This window comes from Oratosquilla oratoria, chromosome 23 (genome assembly GCF_046742065.1).
Source record: "Oratosquilla oratoria isolate Oo_2021 chromosome 23, ASM4674206v1, whole genome shotgun sequence".
NCBI classification, from domain to species: domain Eukaryota; kingdom Metazoa; phylum Arthropoda; class Malacostraca; order Stomatopoda; family Squillidae; genus Oratosquilla; species Oratosquilla oratoria.
This window is the reverse complement of record NC_134799.1, coordinates 36,820,693-36,848,192: the sequence shown is the minus strand read 5'-3', so window position 1 is coordinate 36,848,192 and position 27,500 is coordinate 36,820,693. Positions and strand designations below refer to the sequence as shown.

The following is a 27,500-nucleotide window of genomic DNA, read 5'->3' as shown; positions in this document are numbered from 1 at the left end:
CTGCCAGCCGTCCGATAATTTATTCCAGTGCTACAGTGTGCCTTCTGCTGAGACTTGACAGAGTTGATACTGTGTTACGCATCCATAATGGCTATCATAACGCTCCTTCTCTGTTTTTTTGTTGACGGTGTGGCGTTTGCGGAGGGTGGCAGCTTTGGTCATCTCCGTGCGGAGGTAAGCGGAGAGGAGGGTTGTCGACCCATTCTCCAAAGACTGAGCCTTCGACGGCTAGCCGGAAAGGAGTCGTTTTTTGAGAAGACCTACAGCAACGTCGCATGCCCCAACGACTTCGATGTCCAGCGATGTGATGTCTCTTGCCAGGCCTGTCCCGTCGAGGAATCCTGCCAGCCAAATGAGATTTCCACCAGGACTCTCCAGACCCAGATCGGAGAGAGAGTTTACGCCTTCGAAGTCGAGGAGCACTTGAAGTGTTCGTGTGTGGGAAGTGTTAGCGGTGTTGACGTGTCGGGGGGTCGCCCCTGTAGAGAAGGGACCGATGACGTTCCCTCAGGAGACCGAAACGACGCGAGGTGCGACTCTGTGACTGATAATGGAACGGGATGGAATGGACCTTACTTCACCCTTCCCACAATGTTGGTATTCGTCACGGTCATTTACAAACTTTGTCAATAGAAGTACAATTGGAAGACGTTTCGGTGAGTGAGACCCATGACCCTGGCGTGTCACGCGGCGTCAGATTCTCCGTGTTGTGCTTCACGTCGTCGTTGACTGGCTGCAGGATACCTGAAGATGCATCCATAGCATATTTACAAAAGGAAACTGTACCAACACTAGTTTGATAAGTTTTCTAATAGATTAAATGGTAAGTATAAGGATGTTTGCCATTCTCACAGATGCTATTCTTTCGTTTATCATCGTTTAGCTCTTATCATTGTGATTATTTTGAAGCCCGTATATAAATACATCAGATTAATAGTAATGTCAGTGGCGATTTTTTATTGATTCTATTATATATATATATTTATTTCTTCATTGCTGGGGGTGCTGTGCAGAGTAGCATTCCCGCACCTAACCTAACCTAACCTAACCTAGTAATTATAGAGATGTTACCCAATCTAGTCAGGAAAAAAAAACTTTTCTCGTGGCTTTTTGTCTGTTGCCATCTTGCTCGTCTCTCGATGGGTGACGATGATGTGGGGGATAGAACCAAACGGCTGGTTGTGGAAGTTCACAGAGTTTCTTTGACGTGGCGATGTGGTACTCTGCACCAAAGTCCCTGGCAAAGAAAAAAGATGGCTACAGACGTTACTATTAATTTGCGGTAGTTATGTATGGGGCTCAAAATATTCAGAATGATAAGAGGTAGCCAATGATATAGGTAAGACTTGCAACTGCCAAGCATCTTTATAGATACCGATTGAATGAGAGGATATATTTATTGATGTTAGTGTCTTGTTGTCGGTAGCGTGCTGGTCTCGCAGTCGATTTGCTGTGAATTCGAATCTCTCCTTCCTCACCGATTCTCGTCAGTGACTGTTACCTACCCCAACATTCCAAACCCACCTTATGTGTAGTTCTGTAAGGAAATAATGTAGACACATTTATTTTTTGCACGAATGTTCTGCAATGTAACTATGTTGACCTGTTTCTATTTTGCTTGAATTTCTGTTGTTACTACAACACGTATTGAGCATGGTGAACTTGTCTTGAGAAGTGCATGTGATGTTAGATGTTCTTGAATTTTTTTTACCATCCGCTTCCGATTTTGCTCAAGGATATCTGTTTATTGTATTTAATCAAATGAATCGTGAAGCCTCGATCCTGGGACCCCGTCATATGGGATCCCGTCAGCTACCATCTTGCCACGCAGTGTCCATTTGTCAAGATGGATTTGAATAATTAAAAGACATCACTGCAACTAATGATTTGTTCCATAACCTACTGCATGTCTTAGACAACAATAAAAGGCTTTTCAATAACGAGTTTCTTTTTTCCATTACTGGATGTGAAGATTTCTAAAGAAATAAAAAGGAAAATGGAAACAAGACGGGTGCAGATAATTATTAATGAAATTTCAAATAAACACACACACACACACACACACACACACACACACACACACACACACACACACACACACACACACACCCAGTCGGGGAGCAGTGTGGCGGGAGCTGAGATAGGTTGGGAGTTTATTGAATGTATAAAGTGTGGAAAAAATAAGTGTAATAATGTTACGAGTGGAGTTCCTTAAGGTTCTGTTCTGGGGCCACTTCTTTATGTAGATTACATAAGTGATATTGGCTGTGGACTTCAATGTACTGTCTACAAATTTGTAAGTAATACTTGAGCTGTTCGAAGGAGCCTGTGGTTACGGGAATCAGTAGATGTTTTCAGACAGACGAAAGAATTGGTCTAAAAGTGGCTAATGCAGTATGAGCAAAGTAATTTTGTATACATTAGTACAATTGATACTAACTGTGACTACAAGTTATATTGAAAGAAAAACTCTATCATTGTAACAATTATCAGTAAATAACTTAAACCATCTAAGGATTATATACTTGTCTAAAAGAAAGGAAATTGGCTACTGGGATTGGTAGCGCGATCTTTTCCCTCAAAAACAAGAAGAAGAAGAAAAGACTATTATTAACTAGACATTTAGATCACTTGTTTAGTCACACTTGGAAAAAATCTGTTTCTGTCTGCTTCCTAAACCTTATGAAAGACATTGATAGGATGGAAAGGTTCCATGGCGAGGCACAGAACTCTTTATCAAGAAACAAATCATACGGAAACAGCTTAAAACATTTAAAACTATTCTTTCTTTAAAAGGAAGACTCGCCGAGCTAATTCAAAGATACAATATTTAAAAGGAAATGATAGAATTAGAATTGAAAATATTAACATGACAAGGAATAATGGGTTGTCGGATGTAGTTAAATCTAAAAGTCAATGAATGGTATAAACTTCTAACCGAGACAGCTTAATGCTGTACAGTTATATGTTTTAAACACGTCCTTTATCTTCTTTTCTTCTTCTTTCTTCGTCTTTCTTCTTTTTCTTTCTTCCTTGTTTCTTATTCTTTCTTCTTGTTCTTTTTCTTCTTCCTCCTCCTCCTCCTTGAAAGAAAGAAAGAAAGAAAAAAAAAACAGCCAATAGTGAGAGGGAGGGCAAGAGCGGACATGACGTTATTGTGACGAAAGAGACTGACGTCATAGATGATGCAATATTTTGTATTGCGTCGGGAATGAACAGAACGTTTGGTAAGGAACAAAACGTTTGGCAGCGAAGTAATGTCGAGAACCTGTAGTAACGTACATTGACAGTCCCTTCGTTTTGGACGAAAGTGGAACGTTATGAAGCTATACATGTATAAGCATGTAAGTGTATGCGCATATACGTGTGTACATGTTTGTGTATGCGTATGTATGTAGAGCGTATTTACGTATTCATAATGTGAATAGGAAAATATTGAAAGTCGTAATCACAAATCTACCATCACAACCACCACCATCACCACCACAAACACCACAACCATTATCTCTACCACCACTACTGTTACCTCCTCTTCCTCCACCGCTCCCTCTACAACCACCACCATCACCTCCTCCATCCCTCCACTTCGCTGCCACCGACGTATTTAGAAGCCTGATTGCATCATATAGTTGGTCCCACACTGCGGGTTCCCCGCTCGCACTCATTCGCCATCAGACCACAGCAGTAGCAAGACTTCCATCACCAAGGGTCCTCTGCCAGCCGTCCGATAGTTTATTCCAGTGCTACAGTGTGCCTTCTGCTGAGACTTGACAGTGTTGATACTGTGTTACGCATCCATAATGGCTATCATAACGCTCCTTCTCTGTTTTTTTGTTGACGGTGTGGCGTTTGCGGAGGGTGGCACCTTTGGTCATCTCCGTGCGGAGGTAAGCGGAGAGGAGGGTTGTCGAGTCATTCCCCAAAGACTGAGCCTTCGACATCTAGCCGGAAAGGAGTCGTTTTTTGAGAAGACCTACAGCAACGTCGCATGCCCCAACGACTTCGATGTCCAGCGATGTGATGTCTCTTGCCAGGCCTGTCCCGTCGAGGAAACCTGTCAGCCAAATGAGATTTCCACCAGGACTCTCCAGACCCAGATCGGAGAGAGAGTTTACGCCTTCGAAGTCGAGGAGCACTTGAAGTGTTCGTGTGTGGGGATTGTTAGCGGTGTTGACGTGTCGGGGGGTCGCCCCTGTAGAGAGGGGAGCGATCACGTTCCCTCAGGAGACCGAAACGACGTGAGGTGCGACTCTGTGACTGATAATGGAACGGGATGGAATGGACCTTACTTCACCCTTCCCACAATGTTGGTATTCGTCATGTTCATTTACAAACTTTGTGGAAATACCTAGTCTACGGAAGTACAATTGGAAGAGTTTTTCGGTGAGTGAGACCCATGACCCTGGCGTGTCACGTGGCGTCAACCGTACTGTGCTTCACGTCGTCATTGACTGGCTGCAGGATACCTGAAGATGCATCCATAGCATATTTACAAAAGGAAACTGTACCAACACTAGTTTGATAAGTTGTCTAATAGATGAAATGGTAAGTATAAGGATGTTTGCCATTCTCACAGGTGCTATTCTTTCGTATATCATCGTTTAGCTCTTATCATTGTGATGATTTTGAAGCCCGTATATAAATACAGCAGATTAATAGTAATGTCAGTGGCGATTTTTTATTGATTCTATTATATATATATATTTATTTCTTCATTGCTGGGGGTGCTGTGCAGAGTAGCATTCCCGCACCTAACCTAACCTAACCTAACCTAGTAATTATAGAGATGTTACCCAATCTAGTCAGGAAAAAAAAAACTTTTCTCGTGGCTTTTTGTCTGTTGCCATCTTGCTCGTCTCTCGATGGGTGACGATGATGTGGGGGATAGAACCAAACGGCTGGTTGTGGAAGTTCACAGAGTTTCTTTGACGTGGCGATGTGGTACTCTGCACCAAAGTCCCTGGCAAAGAAAAAAGATGGCTACAGACGTTACTATTAATTTGCGGTAGTTATGTATGGGGCTCAAAATATTCAGAATGATAAGAGGTAGCCAATGATATAGGTAAGACTTGCAACTGCCAAGCATCTTTATAGATACCGATTGAATGAGAGGATATATTTATTGATGTTAGTGTCTTGTTGTCGGTAGCGTGCTGGTCTCGCAGTCGATTTGCTGTGAATTCGAATCTCTCCTTCCTCACCGATTCTCGTCAGTGACTGTTACCTACCCCAACATTCCAAACCCACCTTATGTGTAGTTCTGTAAGGAAATAATGTAGACACATTTATTTTTTGCACGAATGTTCTGCAATGTAACTATGTTGACCTGTTTCTATTTTGCTTGAATTTCTGTTGTTACTACAGCACGTATTGAGCATGGTGAACTTGTCTTGAGAAGTGCATGTGATGTTAGATGTTCTTGAATTTTTTTTACCATCCGCTTCCGATTTTGCTCAAGGATATCTGTTTATTGTATTTAATCAAATGAATCGTGAAGCCTCGATCCTGGGACCCCGTCATATGGGATCCCGTCAGCTACCATCTTGCCACGCAGTGTCCATTTGTCAAGATGGATTTGAATAATTAAAAGACATCACTGCAACTAATGATTTGTTCCATAACCTACTGCATGTCTTAGACAACAATAAAAGGCTTTTCAATATAGAGTTTCTTTTTTCCATTACTGTATGTGAATATTTATAAATAAATAAAAAGGAAAATTTAAACAAGACGGGTGCAGATAATTATTAATTAAATTTCAAATAAACACACACACACACACACACACACACACACACACACACACACACACACACACACACACCCAGTCGTGGAGCAGTGTGGCGGGAGCTGAGATAGGATGGGAGTTTAATGAAAGTATAAAGTGTGGAAAAACTAAGTGGAATAATGTTACGAGTGGAGTTCCTTAAGGTTCTGTTCTGGGGCCACTTCTTTATGTAGATTACATAAGTGATATTGGCTGTGGACTTCAATGTACTGTCTACAAATTTGTAAGTAATACTTGAGCTGTTCGAAGGAGCCTGTGGTTACGGGAATCAGTAGATGTTTTCAGACAGACGAAAGAATTGGTCTAAAAGTGGCTAATGCAGTATGAGCAAAGTAATTTTGTATACATTAGTACAATTGATACTAACTGTGACTACAAGTTATATTGAAAGAAAAACTCTATCATTGTAACAATTATCAGTAAATAACTTAAACCATCTAAGGATTATATACTTGTCTAAAAGAAAGGAAATTGGCTACTGGGATTGGTAGCGCGATCTTTTCCCTCAAAAACAAGAAGAAGAAGAAAAGACTATTATTAACTAGACATTTAGATCACTTGTTTAGTCACACTTGGAAAAAATCTGTTTCTGTCTGCTTCCTAAACCTTATGAAAGACATTGATAGGATGGAAAGGTTCCATGGCGAGGCACAGAACTCTTTATCAAGAAACAAATCATACGGAAACAGCTTAAAACATTTAAAACTATTCTTTCTTTAAAAGGAAGACTCGCCGAGCTAATTCAAAGATACAATATTTAAAAGGAAATGATAGAATTAGAATTGAAAATATTAACATGACAAGGAATAATGGGTTGTCGGATGTAGTTAAATCTAAAAGTCAATGAATGGTATAAACTTCTAACCGAGACAGCTTAATGCTGTACAGTTATATGTTTTAAACACGTCCTTTATCTTCTTTTCTTCTTCTTTCTTCGTCTTTCTTCTTTTTCTTTCTTCTTATTTTTTCTTATTCTTTCTTCTTGTTCTTTTTCTTCTTCCTCCTCCTCCTCCTTGAAAGAAAGAAAGAAAGAAAAAAAAAACAGCCAATAGTGAGAGGGAGGGCAAGAGCGGACATGACGTTATTGTGACGAAAGAGACTGACGTCATAGATGATGCAATATTTTGTATTGCGTCGGGAATGAACAGAACGTTTGGTAAGGAACAAAACGTTTGGCAGCGAAGTAATGTCGAGAACCTGTAGTAACGTACATTGACAGTCCCTTCGTTTTGGACGAAAGTGGAACGTTATGAAGCTATACATGTATAAGCATGTAAGTGTATGCGCATATACGTGTGTACATGTTTGTGTATGCGTATGTATGTAGAGCGTATTTACGTATTCATAATGTGAATAGGAAAATATTGAAAGTCGTAATCACAAATCTACCATCACAACCACCACCATCACCACCACAAACACCACAACCATTATCTCTACCACCACTACTGTTACCTCCTCTTCCTCCACCGCTCCCTCTACAACCACCACCATCACCTCCTCCATCCCTCCACTTCACTGCCACCGACGTATTTAGAAGCCTGATTGCATCATATAGTTGGTGCCACACTGCGGGTTCCCCGCTCGCACTCATTCGCCATCAGACCACAGCAGTAGCAAGACTTCCATCACCAAGGGTCCTCTGCCAGCCGTCCGATAGTTTATTCCAGTGCTACAGTGTGCCTTCTGCTGAGACTTGACAGTGTTGATACTGTGTTACGCATCCATAATGGCTATCATAACGCTCCTTCTCTGTTTTTTTGTTGACGGTGTGGCGTTTGCGGAGGGTGGCACCTTTGGTCATCTCCGTGCGGAGGTAAGCGGAGAGGAGGGTTGTCGAGTCATTCCCCAAAGACTGAGCCTTCGACATCTAGCCGGAAAGGAGTCGTTTTTTGAGAAGACCTACAGCAACGTCGCATGCCCCAACGACTTCGATGTCCAGCGATGTGATGTCTCTTGCCAGGCCTGTCCCGTCGAGGAAACCTGTCAGCCAAATGAGATTTCCACCAGGACTCTCCAGACCCAGATCGGAGAGAGAGTTTACGCCTTCGAAGTCGAGGAGCACTTGAAGTGTTCGTGTGTGGGGATTGTTAGCGGTGTTGACGTGTCGGGGGGTCGCCCCTGTAGAGACGGGAGCGATCACGTTCCCTCAGGAGACCGAAACGACGTGAGGTGCGACTCTGTGACTGATAATGGAACGGGATGGAATGGACCTTACTTCACCCTTCCCACAATGTTGGTATTCGTCATGTTCATTTACAAACTTTGTGGAAATACCTAGTCTACGGAAGTACAATTGGAAGAGTTTTTCGGTGAGTGAGACCCATGACCCTGGCGTGTCACGTGGCGTCAACCGTACTGTGCTTCACGTCGTCATTGACTGGCTGCAGGATACCTGAAGATGCATCCATAGCATATTTACAAAAGGAAACTGTACCAACACTAGTTTGATAAGTTGTCTAATAGATTAAATGGTAAGTATAAGGATGTTTGCCATTCTCACAGGTGCTATTCTTTCGTATATCATCGTTTAGCTCTTATCATTGTGATGATTTTGAAGCCCGTATATAAATACAGCAGATTAATAGTAATGTCAGTGGCGATTTTTTATTGATTCTATTATATATATATTTATTTCTTCATTGCTGGGGGTGCTGTGCAGAGTAGCATTCCCGCACCTAACCTAACCTAACCTAACCTAGTAATTATAGAGATGTTACCCAATCTAGTCAGGAAAAAAAAAACTTTTCTCGTGGCTTTTTGTCTGTTGCCATCTTGCTCGTCTCTCGATGGGTGACGATGATGTGGGGGATAGAACCAAACGGCTGGTTGTGGAAGTTCACAGAGTTTCTTTGACGTGGCGATGTGGTACTCTGCACCAAAGTCCCTGGCAAAGAAAAAAGATGGCTACAGACGTTACTATTAATTTGCGGTAGTTATGTATGGGGCTCAAAATATTCAGAATGATAAGAGGTAGCCAATGATATAGGTAAGACTTGCAACTGCCAAGCATCTTTATAGATACCGATTGAATGAGAGGATATATTTATTGATGTTAGTGTCTTGTTGTCGGTAGCGTGCTGGTCTCGCAGTCGATTTGCTGTGAATTCGAATCTCTCCTTCCTCACCGATTCTCGTCAGTGACTGTTACCTACCCCAACATTCCAAACCCACCTTATGTGTAGTTCTGTAAGGAAATAATGTAGACACATTTATTTTTTGCACGAATGTTCTGCAATGTAACTATGTTGACCTGTTTCTATTTTGCTTGAATTTCTGTTGTTACTACAGCACGTATTGAGCATGGTGAACTTGTCTTGAGAAGTGCATGTGATGTTAGATGTTCTTGAATTTTTTTTACCATCCGCTTCCGATTTTGCTCAAGGATATCTGTTTATTGTATTTAATCAAATGAATCGTGAAGCCTCGATCCTGGGACCCCGTCATATGGGATCCCGTCAGCTACCATCTTGCCACGCAGTGTCCATTTGTCAAGATGGATTTGAATAATTAAAAGACATCACTGCAACTAATGATTTGTTCCATAACCTACTGCATGTCTTAGACAACAATAAAAGGCTTTTCAATAACGAGTTTCTTTTTTCCATTACTGGATGTGAAGATTTCTAAAGAAATAAAAAGGAAAATGGAAACAAGACGGGTGCAGATAATTATTAATGAAATTTCAAATAAACACACACACACACACACACACACACACCCAGTCGTGGAGCAGTGTGGCGGGAGCTGAGATAGGATGGGAGTTTAATGAAAGTATAAAGTGTGGAAAAACTAAGTGGAATAATGTTACGAGTGGAGTTCCTTAAGGTTCTGTTCTGGGGCCACTTCTTTATGTAGATTACATAAGTGATATTGGCTGTGGACTTCAATGTACTGTCTACAAATTTGTAAGTAATACTTGAGCTGTTCGAAGGAGCCTGTGGTTACGGGAATCAGTAGATGTTTTCAGACAGACGAAAGAATTGGTCTAAAAGTGGCTAATGCAGTATGAGCAAAGTAATTTTGTATACATTAGTACAATTGATACTAACTGTGACTACAAGTTATATTGAAAGAAAAACTCTATCATTGTAACAATTATCAGTAAATAACTTAAACCATCTAAGGATTATATACTTGTCTAAAAGAAAGGAAATTGGCTACTGGGATTGGTAGCGCGATCTTTTCCCTCAAAAACAAGAAGAAGAAGAAAAGACTATTATTAACTAGACATTTAGATCACTTGTTTAGTCACACTTGGAAAAAATCTGTTTCTGTCTGCTTCCTAAACCTTATGAAAGACATTGATAGGATGGAAAGGTTCCATGGCGAGGCACAGAACTCTTTATCAAGAAACAAATCATACGGAAACAGCTTAAAACATTTAAAACTATTCTTTCTTTAAAAGGAAGACTCGCCGAGCTAATTCAAAGATACAATATTTAAAAGGAAATGATAGAATTAGAATTGAAAATATTAACATGACAAGGAATAATGGGTTGTCGGATGTAGTTAAATCTAAAAGTCAATGAATGGTATAAACTTCTAACCGAGACAGCTTAATGCTGTACAGTTATATGTTTTAAACACGTCCTTTATCTTCTTTTCTTCTTCGTCTTTCTTCTTTTTCTTTCTTCTTATTTTTTCTTATTCTTTCTTCTTGTTCTTTTTCTTCTTCCTCCTCCTCCTCCTTGAAAGAAAGAAAGAAAAAAAAAACAGCCAATAGTGAGAGGGAGGGCAAGAGCGGACATGACGTTATTGTGACGAAAGAGACTGACGTCATAGATGATGCAATATTTTGTATTGCGTCGGGAATGAACAGAACGTTTGGTAAGGAACAAAACGTTTGGCAGCGAAGTAATGTCGAGAACCTGTAGTAACGTACATTGACAGTCCCTTCGTTTTGGACGAAAGTGGAACGTTATGAAGCTATACATGTATAAGCATGTAAGTGTATGCGCATATACGTGTGTACATGTTTGTGTATGCGTATGTATGTAGAGCGTATTTACGTATTCATAATGTGAATAGGAAAATATTGAAAGTCGTAATCACAAATCTACCATCACAACCACCACCATCACCACCACAAACACCACAACCATTATCTCTACCACCACTACTGTTACCTCCTCTTCCTCCACCGCTCCCTCTACAACCACCACCATCACCTCCTCCATCCCTCCACTTCACTGCCACCGACGTATTTAGAAGCCTGATTGCATCATATAGTTGGTCCCACACTGCGGGTTCCCCGCTCGCACTCATTCGCCATCAGACCACAGCAGTAGCAAGACTTCCATCACCAAGGGTCCTCTGCCAGCCGTCCGATAGTTTATTCCAGTGCTACAGTGTGCCTTCTGCTGAGACTTGACAGTGTTGATACTGTGTTACGCATCCATAATGGCTATCATAACGCTCCTTCTCTGTTTTTTTGTTGACGGTGTGGCGTTTGCGGAGGGTGGCACCTTTGGTCATCTCCGTGCGGAGGTAAGCGGAGAGGAGGGTTGTCGAGTCATTCCCCAAAGACTGAGCCTTCGACATCTAGCCGGAAAGGAGTCGTTTTTTGAGAAGACCTACAGCAACGTCGCATGCCCCAACGACTTCGATGTCCAGCGATGTGATGTCTCTTGCCAGGCCTGTCCCGTCGAGGAAACCTGTCAGCCAAATGAGATTTCCACCAGGACTCTCCAGACCCAGATCGGAGAGAGAGTTTACGCCTTCGAAGTCGAGGAGCACTTGAAGTGTTCGTGTGTGGGGATTGTTAGCGGTGTTGACGTGTCGGGGGGTCGCCCCTGTAGAGAGGGGAGCGATCACGTTCCCTCAGGAGACCGAAACGACGTGAGGTGCGACTCTGTGACTGATAATGGAACGGGATGGAATGGACCTTACTTCACCCTTCCCACAATGTTGGTATTCGTCATGTTCATTTACAAACTTTGTGGAAATACCTAGTCTACGGAAGTACAATTGGAAGAGTTTTTCGGTGAGTGAGACCCATGACCCTGGCGTGTCACGTGGCGTCAACCGTACTGTGCTTCACGTCGTCATTGACTGGCTGCAGGATACCTGAAGATGCATCCATAGCATATTTACAAAAGGAAACTGTACCAACACTAGTTTGATAAGTTGTCTAATAGATTAAATGGTAAGTATAAGGATGTTTGCCATTCTCACAGATGCTATTCTTTCGTATATCATCGTTTAGCTCTTATCATTGTGATTATTTTGAAGCCCGTATATAAATACATCAGATTAATAGTAATGTCAGTGGCGATTTTTTATTGATTCTATTATATATATATATTTATTTCTTCATTGCTGGGGGTGCTGTGCAGAGTAGCATTCCCGCACCTAACCTAACCTAACCTAACCTAGTAATTATAGAGATGTTACCCAATCTAGTCAGGAAAAAAAAAAACTTTTCTCGTGGCTTTTTGTCTGTTGCCATCTTGCTCGTCTCTCGATGGGTGACGATGATGTGGGGGATAGAACCAAACGGCTGGTTGTGGAAGTTCACAGAGTTTCTTTGACGTGGCGATGTGGTACTCTGCACCAAAGTCCCTGGCAAAGAAAAAAGATGGCTACAGACGTTACTATTAATTTGCGGTAGTTATGTATGGGGCTCAAAATATTCAGAATGATAAGAGGTAGCCAATGATATAGGTAAGACTTGCAACTGCCAAGCATCTTTATAGATACCGATTGAATGAGAGGATATATTTATTGATGTTAGTGTCTTGTTGTCGGTAGCGTGCTGGTCTCGCAGTCGATTTGCTGTGAATTCGAATCTCTCCTTCCTCACCGATTCTCGTCAGTGACTGTTACCTACCCCAACATTCCAAACCCACCTTATGTGTAGTTCTGTAAGGAAATAATGTAGACACATTTATTTTTTGCACGAATGTTCTGCAATGTAACTATGTTGACCTGTTTCTATTTTGCTTGAATTTCTGTTGTTACTACAGCACGTATTGAGCATGGTGAACTTGTCTTGAGAAGTGCATGTGATGTTAGATGTTCTTGAATTTTTTTTACCATCCGCTTCCGATTTTGCTCAAGGATATCTGTTTATTGTATTTAATCAAATGAATCGTGAAGCCTCGATCCTGGGACCCCGTCATATGGGATCCCGTCAGCTACCATCTTGCCACGCAGTGTCCATTTGTCAAGATGGATTTGAATAATTAAAAGACATCACTGCAACTAATGATTTGTTCCATAACCTACTGCATGTCTTAGACAACAATAAAAGGCTTTTCAATAACGAGTTTCTTTTTTCCATTACTGGATGTGAAGATTTCTAAAGAAATAAAAAGGAAAATGGAAACAAGACGGGTGCAGATAATTATTAATGAAATTTCAAATAAACACACACACACACACACACACACACACACACACACACACACACACACACCCAGTCGTGGAGCAGTGTGGCGGGAGCTGAGATAGGATGGGAGTTTAATGAAAGTATAAAGTGTGGAAAAACTAAGTGGAATAATGTTACGAGTGGAGTTCCTTAAGGTTCTGTTCTGGGGCCACTTCTTTATGTAGATTACATAAGTGATATTGGCTGTGGACTTCAATGTACTGTCTACAAATTTGTAAGTAATACTTGAGCTGTTCGAAGGAGCCTGTGGTTACGGGAATCAGTAGATGTTTTCAGACAGACGAAAGAATTGGTCTAAAAGTGGCTAATGCAGTATGAGCAAAGTAATTTTGTATACATTAGTACAATTGATACTAACTGTGACTACAAGTTATATTGAAAGAAAAACTCTATCATTGTAACAATTATCAGTAAATAACTTAAACCATCTAAGGATTATATACTTGTCTAAAAGAAAGGAAATTGGCTACTGGGATTGGTAGCGCGATCTTTTCCCTCAAAAACAAGAAGAAGAAGAAAAGACTATTATTAACTAGACATTTAGATCACTTGTTTAGTCACACTTGGAAAAAATCTGTTTCTGTCTGCTTCCTAAACCTTATGAAAGACATTGATAGGATGGAAAGGTTCCATGGCGAGGCACAGAACTCTTTATCAAGAAACAAATCATACGGAAACAGCTTAAAACATTTAAAACTATTCTTTCTTTAAAAGGAAGACTCGCCGAGCTAATTCAAAGATACAATATTTAAAAGGAAATGATAGAATTAGAATTGAAAATATTAACATGACAAGGAATAATGGGTTGTCGGATGTAGTTAAATCTAAAAGTCAATGAATGGTATAAACTTCTAACCGAGACAGCTTAATGCTGTACAGTTATATGTTTTAAACACGTCCTTTATCTTCTTTTCTTCTTCTTTCTTCGTCTTTCTTCTTTTTCTTTCTTCTTATTTTTTCTTATTCTTTCTTCTTGTTCTTTTTCTTCTTCCTCCTCCTCCTCCTTGAAAGAAAGAAAGAAAGAAAAAAAAAACAGCCAATAGTGAGAGGGAGGGCAAGAGCGGACATGACGTTATTGTGACGAAAGAGACTGACGTCATAGATGATGCAATATTTTGTATTGCGTCGGGAATGAACAGAACGTTTGGTAAGGAACAAAACGTTTGGCAGCGAAGTAATGTCGAGAACCTGTAGTAACGTACATTGACAGTCCCTTCGTTTTGGACGAAAGTGGAACGTTATGAAGCTATACATGTATAAGCATGTAAGTGTATGCGCATATACGTGTGTACATGTTTGTGTATGCGTATGTATGTAGAGCGTATTTACGTATTCATAATGTGAATAGGAAAATATTGAAAGTCGTAATCACAAATCTACCATCACAACCACCACCATCACCACCACAAACACCACAACCATTATCTCTACCACCACTACTGTTACCTCCTCTTCCTCCACCGCTCCCTCTACAACCACCACCATCACCTCCTCCATCCCTCCACTTCGCTGCAACCGACGTCTTTAGAAGCCTGATTGCATCATATAGTTGGTCCCACACTGCGGGTTCCCCGCTCGCACTCATTCGCCATCAGACCACAGCAGTAGCAAGACTTCCATCACCAAGGGTCCTCTGCCAGCCGTCCGATAGTTTATTCCAGTGCTACAGTGTGCCTTCTGCTGAGACTTGACAGTGTTGATACTGTGTTACGCATCCATAATGGCTATCATAACGCTCCTTCTCTGTTTTTTTGTTGACGGTGTGGCGTTTGCGGAGGGTGGCAGCTTTGGTCATCTCCGTGCGGAGGTAAGCGGAGAGGAGGGTTGTCGAGTCATTCCCCAAAGACTGAGCCTTCGACATCTAGCCGGAAAGGAGTCGTTTTTTGAGAAGACCTACAGCAACGTCGCATGCCCCAACGACTTCGATGTCCAGCGATGTGATGTCTCTTGCCAGGCCTGTCCCGTCGAGGAAACCTGTCAGCCAAATGAGATTTCCACCAGGACTCTCCAGACCCAGATCGGAGAGAGAGTTTACGCCATCGAAGTCGAGGAGCACTTGAAGTGTTCGTGTGTGGGAAGTGTTAGCGGTGTTGACGTGTCGGGGGGTCGCCCCTGTAGAGAGGGGAGCGATCACGTTCCCTCAGGAGACCGAAACGACGCGAGGTGCGACTCTGTGACTGATAATGGAACGGGATGGAATGGACCTTACTTCACCCTTCCCACAATGTTGGTATTCGTCATGTTCATTTACAAACTTTGTGGAAATACCTAGTCTACGGAAGTACAATTGGAAGAGTTTTTCGGTGAGTGAGACCCATGACCCTGGCGTGTCACGTGGCGTCAACCGTACTGTGCTTCACGTCGTCATTGACTGGCTGCAGGATACCTGAAGATGCATCCATAGCATATTTACAAAAGGAAACTGTACCAACACTAGTTTGATAAGTTGTCTAATAGATTAAATGGTAAGTATAAGGATGTTTGCCATTCTCACAGGTGCTATTCTTTCGTTTATCATCGTTTAGCTCTTATCATTGTGATGATTTTGAAGCCCGTATATAAATACAGCAGATTAATAGTAATGTCAGTGGCGATTTTTTATTGATTCTATTATATATATATATTTATTTCTTCATTGCTGGGGGTGCTGTGCAGAGTAGCATTCCCGCACCTAACCTAACCTAACCTAACCTAGTAATTATAGAGATGTTACCCAATCTAGTCAGGAAAAAAAAACTTTTCTCGTGGCTTTTTGTCTGTTGCCATCTTGCTCGTCTCTCGATGGGTGACGATGATGTGGGGGATAGAACCAAACGCCTGGTTGTGGAAGTTCACAGAGTTTCTTTGACGTGGCGATGTGGTACTCTGCACCAAAGTCCCTGGCAAAGAAAAAAGATGGCTACAGACATTACTATTAATTTGCGGTAGTTATGTATGGGGCTCAAAATATTCAGAATGATAAGAGGTAGCCAATGATATAGGTAAGACTTGCAACTGCCAAGCATCTTTATAGATACCGATTGAATGAGAGGATATATTTATTGATGTTAGTGTCTTGTTGTCGGTAGCGTGCTGGTCTCGCAGTCGATTTGCTGTGAATTCGAATCTCTCCTTCCTCACCGATTCTCGTCAGTGACTGTTACCTACCCCAACATTCCAAACCCACCTTATGTGTAGTTCTGTAAGGAAATAATGTAGACACATTTATTTTTTGCACGAATGTTCTGCAATGTAACTATGTTGACCTGTTTCTATTTTGCTTGAATTTCTGTTGTTACTACAGCACGTATTGAGCATGGTGAACTTGTCTTGAGAAGTGCATGTGATGTTAGATGTTCTTGAATTTTTTTTACCATCCGCTTCCGATTTTGCTCAAGGATATCTGTTTATTGTATTTAATCAAATGAATCGTGAAGCCTCGATCCTGGGACCCCGTCATATGGGATCCCGTCAGCTACCATCTTGCCACGCAGTGTCCATTTGTCAAGATGGATTTGAATAATTAAAAGACATCACTGCAACTAATGATTTGTTCCATAACCTACTGCATGTCTTAGACAACAATAAAAGGCTTTTCAATAACGAGTTTCTTTTTTCCATTACTGGATGTGAAGATTTCTAAAGAAATAAAAAGGAAAATGGAAACAAGACGGGTGCAGATAATTATTAATGAAATTTCAAATAAACACACACACACACACACACACACACACACACACACACACACACACACACACACCCAGTCGTGGAGCAGTGTGGCGGGAGCTGAGATAGGATGGGAGTTTAATGAAAGTATAAAGTTTGGAAAAACTAAGTGGAATAATGTTACGAGTGGAGTTCCTTAAGGTTCTGTTCTGGGGCCACTTCTTTATGTAGATTACATAAGTGATATTGGCTGTGGACTTCAATGTACTGTCTACAAATTTGTAAGTAATACTTGAGCTGTTCGAAGGAGCCTGTGGTTACGGGAATCAGTAGATGTTTTCAGACAGACGAAAGAATTGGTCTAAAAGTGGCTAATGCAGTATGAGCAAAGTAATTTTGTATACATTAGTACAATTGATACTAACTGTGACTACAAGTTATATTGAAAGAAAAACTCTATCATTGTAACAATTATCAGTAAATAACTTAAACCATCTAAGGATTATATACTTGTCTAAAAGAAAGGAAATTGGCTACTGGGATTGGTAGCGCGATCTTTTCCCTCAAAAACAAGAAGAAGAAGAAAAGACTATTATTAACTAGACATTTAGATCACTTGTTTAGTCACACTTGGAAAAAATCTGTTTCTGTCTGCTTCCTAAACCTTATGAAAGACATTGATAGGATGGAAAGGTTCCATGGCGAGGCACAGAACTCTTTATCAAGAAACAAATCATACGGAAACAGCTTAAAACATTTAAAACTATTCTTTCTTTAAAAGGAAGACTCGCCGAGCTAATTCAAAGATACAATATTTAAAAGGAAATGATAGAATTAGAATTGAAAATATTAACATGACAAGGAATAATGGGTTGTCGGATGTAGTTAAATCTAAAAGTCAATGAATGGTATAAACTTCTAACCGAGACAGCTTAATGCTGTACAGTTATATGTTTTAAACACGTCCTTTATCTTCTTTTCTTCTTCTTTCTTCGTCTTTCTTCTTTTTCTTTTTTTTCTTATTCTTTCTTCTTGTTCTTTTTCTTCTTCCTCCTCCTCCTCCTTGAAAGAAAGAAAGAAAAAAAAAACAGCCAATAGTGAGAGGGAGGGCAAGAGCGGACATGACGTTATTGTGACGAAAGAGACTGACGTCATAGATGATGCAATATTTTGTATTGCGTCGGGAATGAACAGAACGTTTGGTAAGGAACAAAACGTTTGGCAGCGAAGTAATGTCGAGAACCTGTAGTAACGTACATTGACAGTCCCTTCGTTTTGGACGAAAGTGGAACGTTATGAAGCTATACATGTATAAGCATGTAAGTGTATGCGCATATACGTGTGTACATGTTTGTGTATGTAGAGCGTATTTACGTATTCATAATGTGAATAGGAAAATATTGAAAGTCGTAATCACAAATCTACCATCACAACCACCACCATCACCACCACAAACACCACAACCATTATCTCTACCACCACTACTGTTACCTCCTCTTCCTCCACCGCTCCCTCTACAACCACCACCATCACCTCCTCCATCCCTCCACTTCACTGCCACCGACGTATTTAGAAGCCTGATTGCATCATATAGTTGGTGCCACACTGCGGGTTCCCCGCTCGCACTCATTCGCCATCAGACCACAGCAGTAGCAAGACTTCCATCACCAAGGGTCCTCTGCCAGCCGTCCGATAGTTTATTCCAGTGCTACAGTGTGCCTTCTGCTGAGACTTGACAGTGTTGATACTGTGTTACGCATCCATAATGGCTATCATAACGCTCCTTCTCTGTTTTTTTGTTGACGGTGTGGCGTTTGCGGAGGGTGGCACCTTTGGTCATCTCCGTGCGGAGGTAAGCGGAGAGGAGGGTTGTCGAGTCATTCCCCAAAGACTGAGCCTTCGACATCTAGCCGGAAAGGAGTCGTTTTTTGAGAAGACCTACAGCAACGTCGCATGCCCCAACGACTTCGATGTCCAGCGATGTGATGTCTCTTGCCAGGCCTGTCCCGTCGAGGAAACCTGTCAGCCAAATGAGATTTCCACCAGGACTCTCCAGACCCAGATCGGAGAGAGAGTGTACGCCTTCGAAGTCGAGGAGCACTTGAAGTGTTCGTGTGTGGGGATTGTTAGCGGTGTTGACGTGTCGGGGGGTCGCCCCTGTAGAGAGGGGAGCGATCACGTTCCCTCAGGAGACCGAAACGACGTGAGGTGCGACTCTGTGACTGATAATGGAACGGGATGGAATGGACCTTACTTCACCCTTCCCACAATGTTGGTATTCGTCATGTTCATTTACAAACTTTGTGGAAATACCTAGTCTACGGAAGTACAATTGGAAGAGTTTTTCGGTGAGTGAGACCCATGACCCTGGCGTGTCACGTGGCGTCAACCGTACTGTGCTTCACGTCGTCATTGACTGGCTGCAGGATACCTGAAGATGCATCCATAGCATATTTACAAAAGGAAACTGTACCAACACTAGTTTGATAAGTTGTCTAATAGATTAAATGGTAAGTATAAGGATGTTTGCCATTCTCACAGATGCTATTCTTTCGTATATCATCGTTTAGCTCTTATCATTGTGATTATTTTGAAGCCCGTATATAAATACATCAGATTAATAGTAATGTCAGTGGCGATTTTTTATTGATTCTATTATATATATATATTTATTTCTTCATTGCTGGGGGTGCTGTGCAGAGTAGCATTCCCGCACCTAACCTAACCTAACCTAACCTAGTAATTATAGAGATGTTACCCAATCTAGTCAGGAAAAAAAAAACTTTTCTCGTGGCTTTTTGTCTGTTGCCATCTTGCTCGTCTCTCGATGGGTGACGATGATGTGGGGGATAGAACCAAACGGCTGGTTGTGGAAGTTCACAGAGTTTCTTTGACGTGGCGATGTGGTACTCTGCACCAAAGTCCCTGGCAAAGAAAAAAGATGGCTACAGACGTTACTATTAATTTGCGGTAGTTATGTATGGGGCTCAAAATATTCAGAATGATAAGAGGTAGCCAATGATATAGGTAAGACTTGCAACTGCCAAGCATCTTTATAGATACCGATTGAATGAGAGGATATATTTATTGATGTTAGTGTCTTGTTGTCGGTAGCGTGCTGGTCTCGCAGTCGATTTGCTGTGAATTCGAATCTCTCCTTCCTCACCGATTCTCGTCAGTGACTGTTACCTACCCCAACATTCCAAACCCACCTTATGTGTAGTTCTGTAAGGAAATAATGTAGACACATTTATTTTTTGCACGAATGTTCTGCAATGTAACTATGTTGACCTGTTTCTATTTTGCTTGAATTTCTGTTGTTACTACAGCACGTATTGAGCATGGTGAACTTGTCTTGAGAAGTGCATGTGATGTTAGATGTTCTTGAATTTTTTTTACCATCCGCTTCCGATTTTGCTCAAGGATATCTGTTTATTGTATTTAATCAAATGAATCGTGAAGCCTCGATCCTGGGACCCCGTCATATGGGATCCCGTCAGCTACCATCTTGCCACGCAGTGTCCATTTGTCAAGATGGATTTGAATAATTAAAAGACATCACTGCAACTAATGATTTGTTCCATAACCTACTGCATGTCTTAGACAACAATAAAAGGCTTTTCAATAACGAGTTTCTTTTTTCCATTACTGGATGTGAAGATTTCTAAAGAAATAAAAAGGAAAATGGAAACAAGACGGGTGCAGATAATTATTAATGAAATTTCAAATAAACACACACACACACACACACACACACACACACACACACACACACACACACACACACACCCAGTCGTGGAGCAGTGTGGCGGGAGCTGAGATAGGATGGGAGTTTAATGAAAGTATAAAGTTTGGAAAAACTAAGTGGAATAATGTTACGAGTGGAGTTCCTTAAGGTTCTGTTCTGGGGCCACTTCTTTATGTAGATTACATAAGTGATATTGGCTGTGGACTTCAATGTACTGTCTACAAATTTGTAAGTAATACTTGAGCTGTTCGAAGGAGCCTGTGGTTACGGGAATCAGTAGATGTTTTCAGACAGACGAAAGAATTGGTCTAAAAGTGGCTAATGCAGTATGAGCAAAGTAATTTTGTATACATTAGTACAATTGATACTAACTGTGACTACAAGTTATATTGAAAGAAAAACTCTATCATTGTAACAATTATCAGTAAATAACTTAAACCATCTAAGGATTATATACTTGTCTAAAAGAAAGGAAATTGGCTACTGGGATTGGTAGCGCGATCTTTTCCCTCAAAAACAAGAAGAAGAAGAAAAGACTATTATTAACTAGACATTTAGATCACTTGTTTAGTCACACTTGGAAAAAATCTGTTTCTGTCTGCTTCCTAAACCTTATGAAAGACATTGATAGGATGGAAAGGTTCCATGGCGAGGCACAGAACTCTTTATCAAGAAACAAATCATACGGAAACAGCTTAAAACATTTAAAACTATTCTTTCTTTAAAAGGAAGACTCGCCGAGCTAATTCAAAGATACAATATTTAAAAGGAAATGATAGAATTAGAATTGAAAATATTAACATGACAAGGAATAATGGGTTGTCGGATGTAGTTAAATCTAAAAGTCAATGAATGGTATAAACTTCTAACCGAGACAGCTTAATGCTGTACAGTTATATGTTTTAAACACGTCCTTTATCTTCTTTTCTTCTTCTTTCTTCGTCTTTCTTCTTTTTCTATCTTCTTTTTTCTTTTTCTTTCTTCTTGTTCTTTTTCTTCTTCCTCCTCCTCCTCCTTGAAAGAAAGAAAAAAAAAAAAAAAAACAGCCAATAGTGAGAGGGAGGGCAAGAGCGGACATGACGTTATTGTGACGAAAGAGACTGACGTCATAGATGATGCAATATTTTGTATTGCGTCGGGAATGAACAGAACGTTTGGTAAGGAACAAAACGTTTGGCAGCGAAGTAATGTCGAGAACCTGTAGTAACGTACATTGACAGTCCCTTCGTTTTGGACGAAAGTGGAACGTTATGAAGCTATACATGTATAAGCATGTAAGTGTATGCGCATATACGTGTGTACATGTTTGTGTATGCGTATGTATGTAGAGCGTATTTACGTATTCATAATGTGAATAGGAAAATATTGAAAGTCGTAATCACAAATCTACCATCACAACCACCACCATCACCACCACAAACACCACAACCATTATCTCTACCACCACTACTGTTACCTCCTCTTCCTCCACCGCTCCCTCTACAACCACCACCATCACCTCCTCCATCCCTCCACTTCGCTGCCACCGACGTATTTAGAAGCCTGATTGCATCATATAGTTGGTCCTACACTGCGGGTTCCCCGCTCGCACTCATTCGCCATCAGACCACAGCAGTAGCAAGACTTCCATCACCAAGGGTCCTCTGCCAGCCGTCCGATAGTTTATTCCAGTGCTACAGTGTGCCTTCTGCTGAGACTTGACAGTGTTGACACTGTGTTACGCATCCATAATGGCTATCATAACGCTCCTTCTCTGTTTTTTTGTTGACGGTGTGGCGTTTGCGGAGGGTGGCACCTTTGGTCATCTCCGTGCGGAGGTAAGCGGAGAGGAGGGTTGTCGAGTCATTCCCCAAAGACTGAGCCTTCGACATCTAGCCGGAAAGGAGTCGTTTTTTGAGAAGACCAACAGCAACCTCGCAAGCCCCAACGACATCGATGTCCAGCGATGTGATGTCTCTTGCCAGGCCTGTCCCGTCGAGGAAACCAGTCAGCCAAATGAGATTTCCACCAGGACTCTCCAGACCCAGATCGGAGAGAGAGTTTACGCCTTCGAAGTCGAGGAGCACTTGAAGTGTTCGTGTGTGGGGATTGTTAGCGGTGTTGACGTGTCGGGGGGTCGCCCCTGTAGAGAGGGGAGCGATCACGTTCCCTCAGGAGACCGAAACGACGTGAGGTGCGACTCTGTGACTGATAATGGAACGGGATGGAATGGACCTTACTTCACCCTTCCCACAATGTTGGTATTCGTCATGTTCATTTACAAACTTTGTGGAAATACCTAGTCTACGGAAGTACAATTGGAAGAGTTTTTCGGTGAGTGAGACCCATGACCCTGGCGTGTCACGTGGCGTCAACCGTACTGTGCTTCACGTCGTCATTGACTGGCTGCAGGATACCTGAAGATGCATCCATAGCATATTTACAAAAGGAAACTGTACCAACACTAGTTTGATAAGTTGTCTAATAGATTAAATGGTAAGTATAAGGATGTTTGCCATTCTCACAGATGCTATTCTTTCGTATATCATCGTTTAGCTCTTATCATTGTGATTATTTTGAAGCCCGTATATAAATACATCAGATTAATAGTAATGTCAGTGGCGATTTTTTATTGATTCTATTATATATATATATTTATTTCTTCATTGCTGGGGGTGCTGTGCAGAGTAGCATTCCCGCACCTAACCTAACCTAACCTAACCTAGTAATTATAGAGATGTTACCCAATCTAGTCAGGAAAAAAAAACTTTTCTCGTGGCTTTTTGTCTGTTGCCATCTTGCTCGTCTCTCGATGGGTGACGATGATGTGGGGGATAGAACCAAACGGCTGGTTGTGGAAGTTCACAGAGTTTCTTTGACGTGGCGATGTGGTACTCTGCACCAAAGTCCCTGGCAAAGAAAAAAGATGGCTACAGACGTTACTATTAATTTGCGGTAGTTATGTATGGGGCTCAAAATATTCAGAATGATAAGAGGTAGCCAATGATATAGGTAAGACTTGCAACTGCCAAGCATCTTTATAGATACCGATTGAATGAGAGGATATATTTATTGATGTTAGTGTCTTGTTGTCGGTAGCGTGCTGGTCTCGCAGTCGATTTGCTGTGAATTCGAATCTCTCCTTCCTCACCGATTCTCGTCAGTGACTGTTACCTACCCCAACATTCCAAACCCACCTTATGTTTAGTTCTGTAAGGAAATAATGTAGACACATTTATTTTTTGCACGAATGTTCTGCAATGTAACTATGTTGACCTGTTTCTTTTTTGCTTGAATTTTTGTTGTTACTACAGCACGTATTGAGCATGGTGAACTTGTCTTGAGAAGTGCATGTGATGTTAGATGTTCTTGAATTTTTTTTACCATCCGCTTCCGATTTTGCTCAAGGATATCTGTTTATTGTATTTAATCAAATGAATCGTGAAGCCTCGATCCTGGGATCCCGTCTGCTACCATCTTGCCACTCACTGTCTGCTTGTGAAGATGGATTTGATTAATTAAAAGACATCATTGCAACTGATGATTTGTTCCATAACTTACTGCATGTCTTAGACAACAATAAAAGGCTTTTCAATAACGAGTTTCTTTTTTCCATTACTGGACATGAAGGTTTCTAAAGAAAGAAAGAAAGAAAGAAAGAAATTGAAACAAGACGGGTGCAGATAATTATTAATGAAATTTCAAATAAAGGGTTGTTTGTGTTTGGATACATTCAGATAACAAGCTGATATTGACTGCAGTACAATGAATATAATGTGCTACCATTTTGTATCCTTCATATTATGGAACGAACTGATGGAAAGGGCAAGGATTAACAGGACGCTAAAAAATAAAAATAAATGAATAAATAATTAGATAAATCAGCTGTTTTACTTTCATTTAGCTGAAAGGGGTAACTAGCTCAACCCATTATCATTTAAGGTATCTTTCACCTGAATAAAATGGTCTGGCGGCATCCTGAACAAAGCCTTTAGGTGGATTAATGATTGGGATAAGGCTCTAATGTACGGGTGAAGGAAATCTGGATAAATCTGGAACGAGAGAAGACCTTTGGCAAAGGAAATATTCGTCTCCCAAGAATTGGCAAGGTTATGCTCTGCAGGATATAGGCGTACATGTAAGAACGTGAATGAACACGCCCTCCTCCTCCTCCTCCTCCTCCTCCCTCTCCTCCTCCTCCTGCTCCCTCTCCTCTACCTCCTCCTCCTCCTTCCCACCTTCTTTCCTTTCTCCTCCTCCTCCTCCATCTAATCCCGCTGTTCCTCTTCATCCTCCTCTTCATATTTTTCTTTCCATTCCTCCTTCTTAATTTTTCTCCTCCATTTCCTTCTTCTTCATATCCTCCTCCTCCTCCTCCTCTCCCCGAAAATTGGAATGGGTTGTGTGTGTACGTGTGTGTACGTTTCAAAACGTGAACAAGTTCTACCTCCTCCTCCTCCCCCCATCCTCGTCCTCGATAGCGAAAATGTCTGTGTACATAATTGTACGTTTACAAACGTGATTAACTTCTCTCCCCTCCTCCTCCCCTACCCCCTCCCTCTCCCCTCCCCCTCCCCCCTCCCTCTCCCCCTCAGTCTCCTCCTCCTCCTTTTCGATAACTGGAATGGTTCATGCATGTTTACAGAATTGTACGTGTAGAAACGTGATCAACCTCTCCTCCTCCCTCTCCTCCTTCACACCTCCCTCTCCTCTCAATCCTTCTTCCCTCCTCCCTCCCTTCTTTCCCTCCTCCCTCTCCTCTTTCCCTCCTTCCACTCATCTTTAACCTCCTCCTTCTCCTCCTTCCCTCCCCCTCTCATCCTCTCCTCCTTCTCTCCCCCTCTTGTCCTCTCCTCCTTCCCTCCTCCCTCTCCTCCTCCCCTCTTCCCTCGCCTCCTTCCTCTTCTCTTCTTCCTCCTCTTCCTCTCCTCTTCTTCCTCCTCTTCCTCATCCTTTTCCTTCCTCCTCGTCCTTTTTTCTCTCCTCTACTCTTCCTCTTCTCCTGCTCTCGCCTACCCCTCCTCCTCCTCTTCCTCCTCCTCGACCCTCTTCCCCTTCTAACCCTGTTCCTCCGCTCCTCACTCTTCTCCCCGTCTCTTATCTCTACTCTTCTCACTTATTCTTCCTCCTCCTCTGTTCATCGTCCTCTTCAAATCCCTTGACTCCTGCTCATATCTCTCCTCTTCCTTTTTCTCGATTTGCTTCTCCAGTTTCCTCGTCCTCCTGCCTTTCTCTTCTTCTTTCGCCTTTCACTTACCTCCCACGGTCGCTGTAGCAGAGTTGACCTTTGGCTTCTGGTACAAGTGACTACATGTCAAGACCTCTTGGCTTCGCGGCAGACACCTCCAAGAAGACGCAGAAACGTTTCGGTGGTTCTCAGGAGCTCCCGAAGAAGAAGAAGAAGAAGAAAGGGAAGCTGTTGTTGGCGCCACGTGCCCTTTTGTTTCAGCAAAGCCTTTTGTCATTGCCTTGTTCGATTTGAGCTATTTCCTTTCCTTCCTTCTTTCCTTTTTGTTTTTCTTTCCCTATTTTCTTCCTTCTGTATCTGTGTTTTGTTCCTGCATTGTACTTCTTGGGACGGGGTCGGTAAGTCTCCCGGTGGAATGATATGTCTGTGGGTGTTTGTTGGTTTATTTGCTCTAAGGGGGTCTCCGATATTAGACTTCATGAGGCCTTCAACTGTTTCAGTAGAAACTACCCGGACTCTGGAGGGGCTTTCCGTGGGGGTTAATAGAATTACATGACGGCATCTAGGGGAAAGAGAAAAGTGCCCTCCAGTACGGAAGGAGCTTGGTGGTTCTATAGGTGAACTATGCAATGGGATGAATAGTGTAAACATCATCACCACCACCACCTCGAGCCGTCGTCCCTATTCCTTGTAATCGTCACCTCACATTCTTTATCACCCTGACGTCACAGTGTATTCCTGATAACTGTGACTCACATTTCTCGCAATTTAACTACTGGATTCATTCTTCTCCCTCACCTCCCTCTCCTCTTCCTCCTCTTCCCTCTCTTCTCCCATCTCCCCTCCTCATCCACTCTTCCTCCTCCTCCCCCTTCTCGTCCCCCCTCTTCCTCTTCCTCCTCTTTCCTTCCCTCACCCCTTCGTTCTCATCTTCCCTTCTCCCTCCTCCTCCTCTCCCCTCCTCCCCTCCTCCCCATCCTCCTGCCCCCCTCCTCCTCCTCCCCATCCTCCTGCCCCCCTCCCCTCCTCCCCATCCTCCTGCCCCCCTCCTCCTCCTCCTACCCTTCTCCTTCCCACTTCCTCCTCCCTTCTCCTCCTCCTTCTTACCTCCTCCTCCTTCTTACCTCCTCCTCCTTCTCTTCATCTCCTCCTCCTTCTCTTCACCTCCTCCTCTTCACCTCCTCCCTCCTTTTCCCCTCCCTGTTTCCCTTCTTCAGCCCTTCGTTCTCATCTTTCTTCCCTTCCCCCTCTACCTCCTCTCCTCCTCCTCCCCCTCCCCTCCTCATGTGTCGCAATCCAGTAACCCACCCAGAAAACACACACACGTACACACACACACACACGCGCGCGCGCTTACACACACACACACACACACACACACACACGCACACTCACGCGCACACAAACATGTACATACAGGCATGCGAACACAAGTATGCACAGTCACACACACAAAAACACACGCACACACACACACGCACACACACACACACACACACACACACACACACACACACACACACACACACACACACTCGTACACACACATACATGCACACTCGTGGGCGGGGAGTTGGTGGTATGTGTGCGTGTAAGGTCATAGCATTACCCATACATCGGTCATATATGAGCTCTGAGCTCTCTTCCGGGAGGGAAATAGCTGTCGATCACGAGTTCAACACGCGATCCAAGACCATGGTGAATCACACACACACACACACACACACACACACACACACACACACACACACACACACAC

The 27,500-nt window shown here is 42.2% G+C and overlaps 1 pseudogene; it reads left to right on the top strand.

Annotated features, from left to right (window-relative positions):
- Positions 1–27,500, top strand: part of LOC143038065 (uncharacterized) — a 725,317-nt pseudogene that overhangs the window by 172,386 nt on the left and 525,431 nt on the right.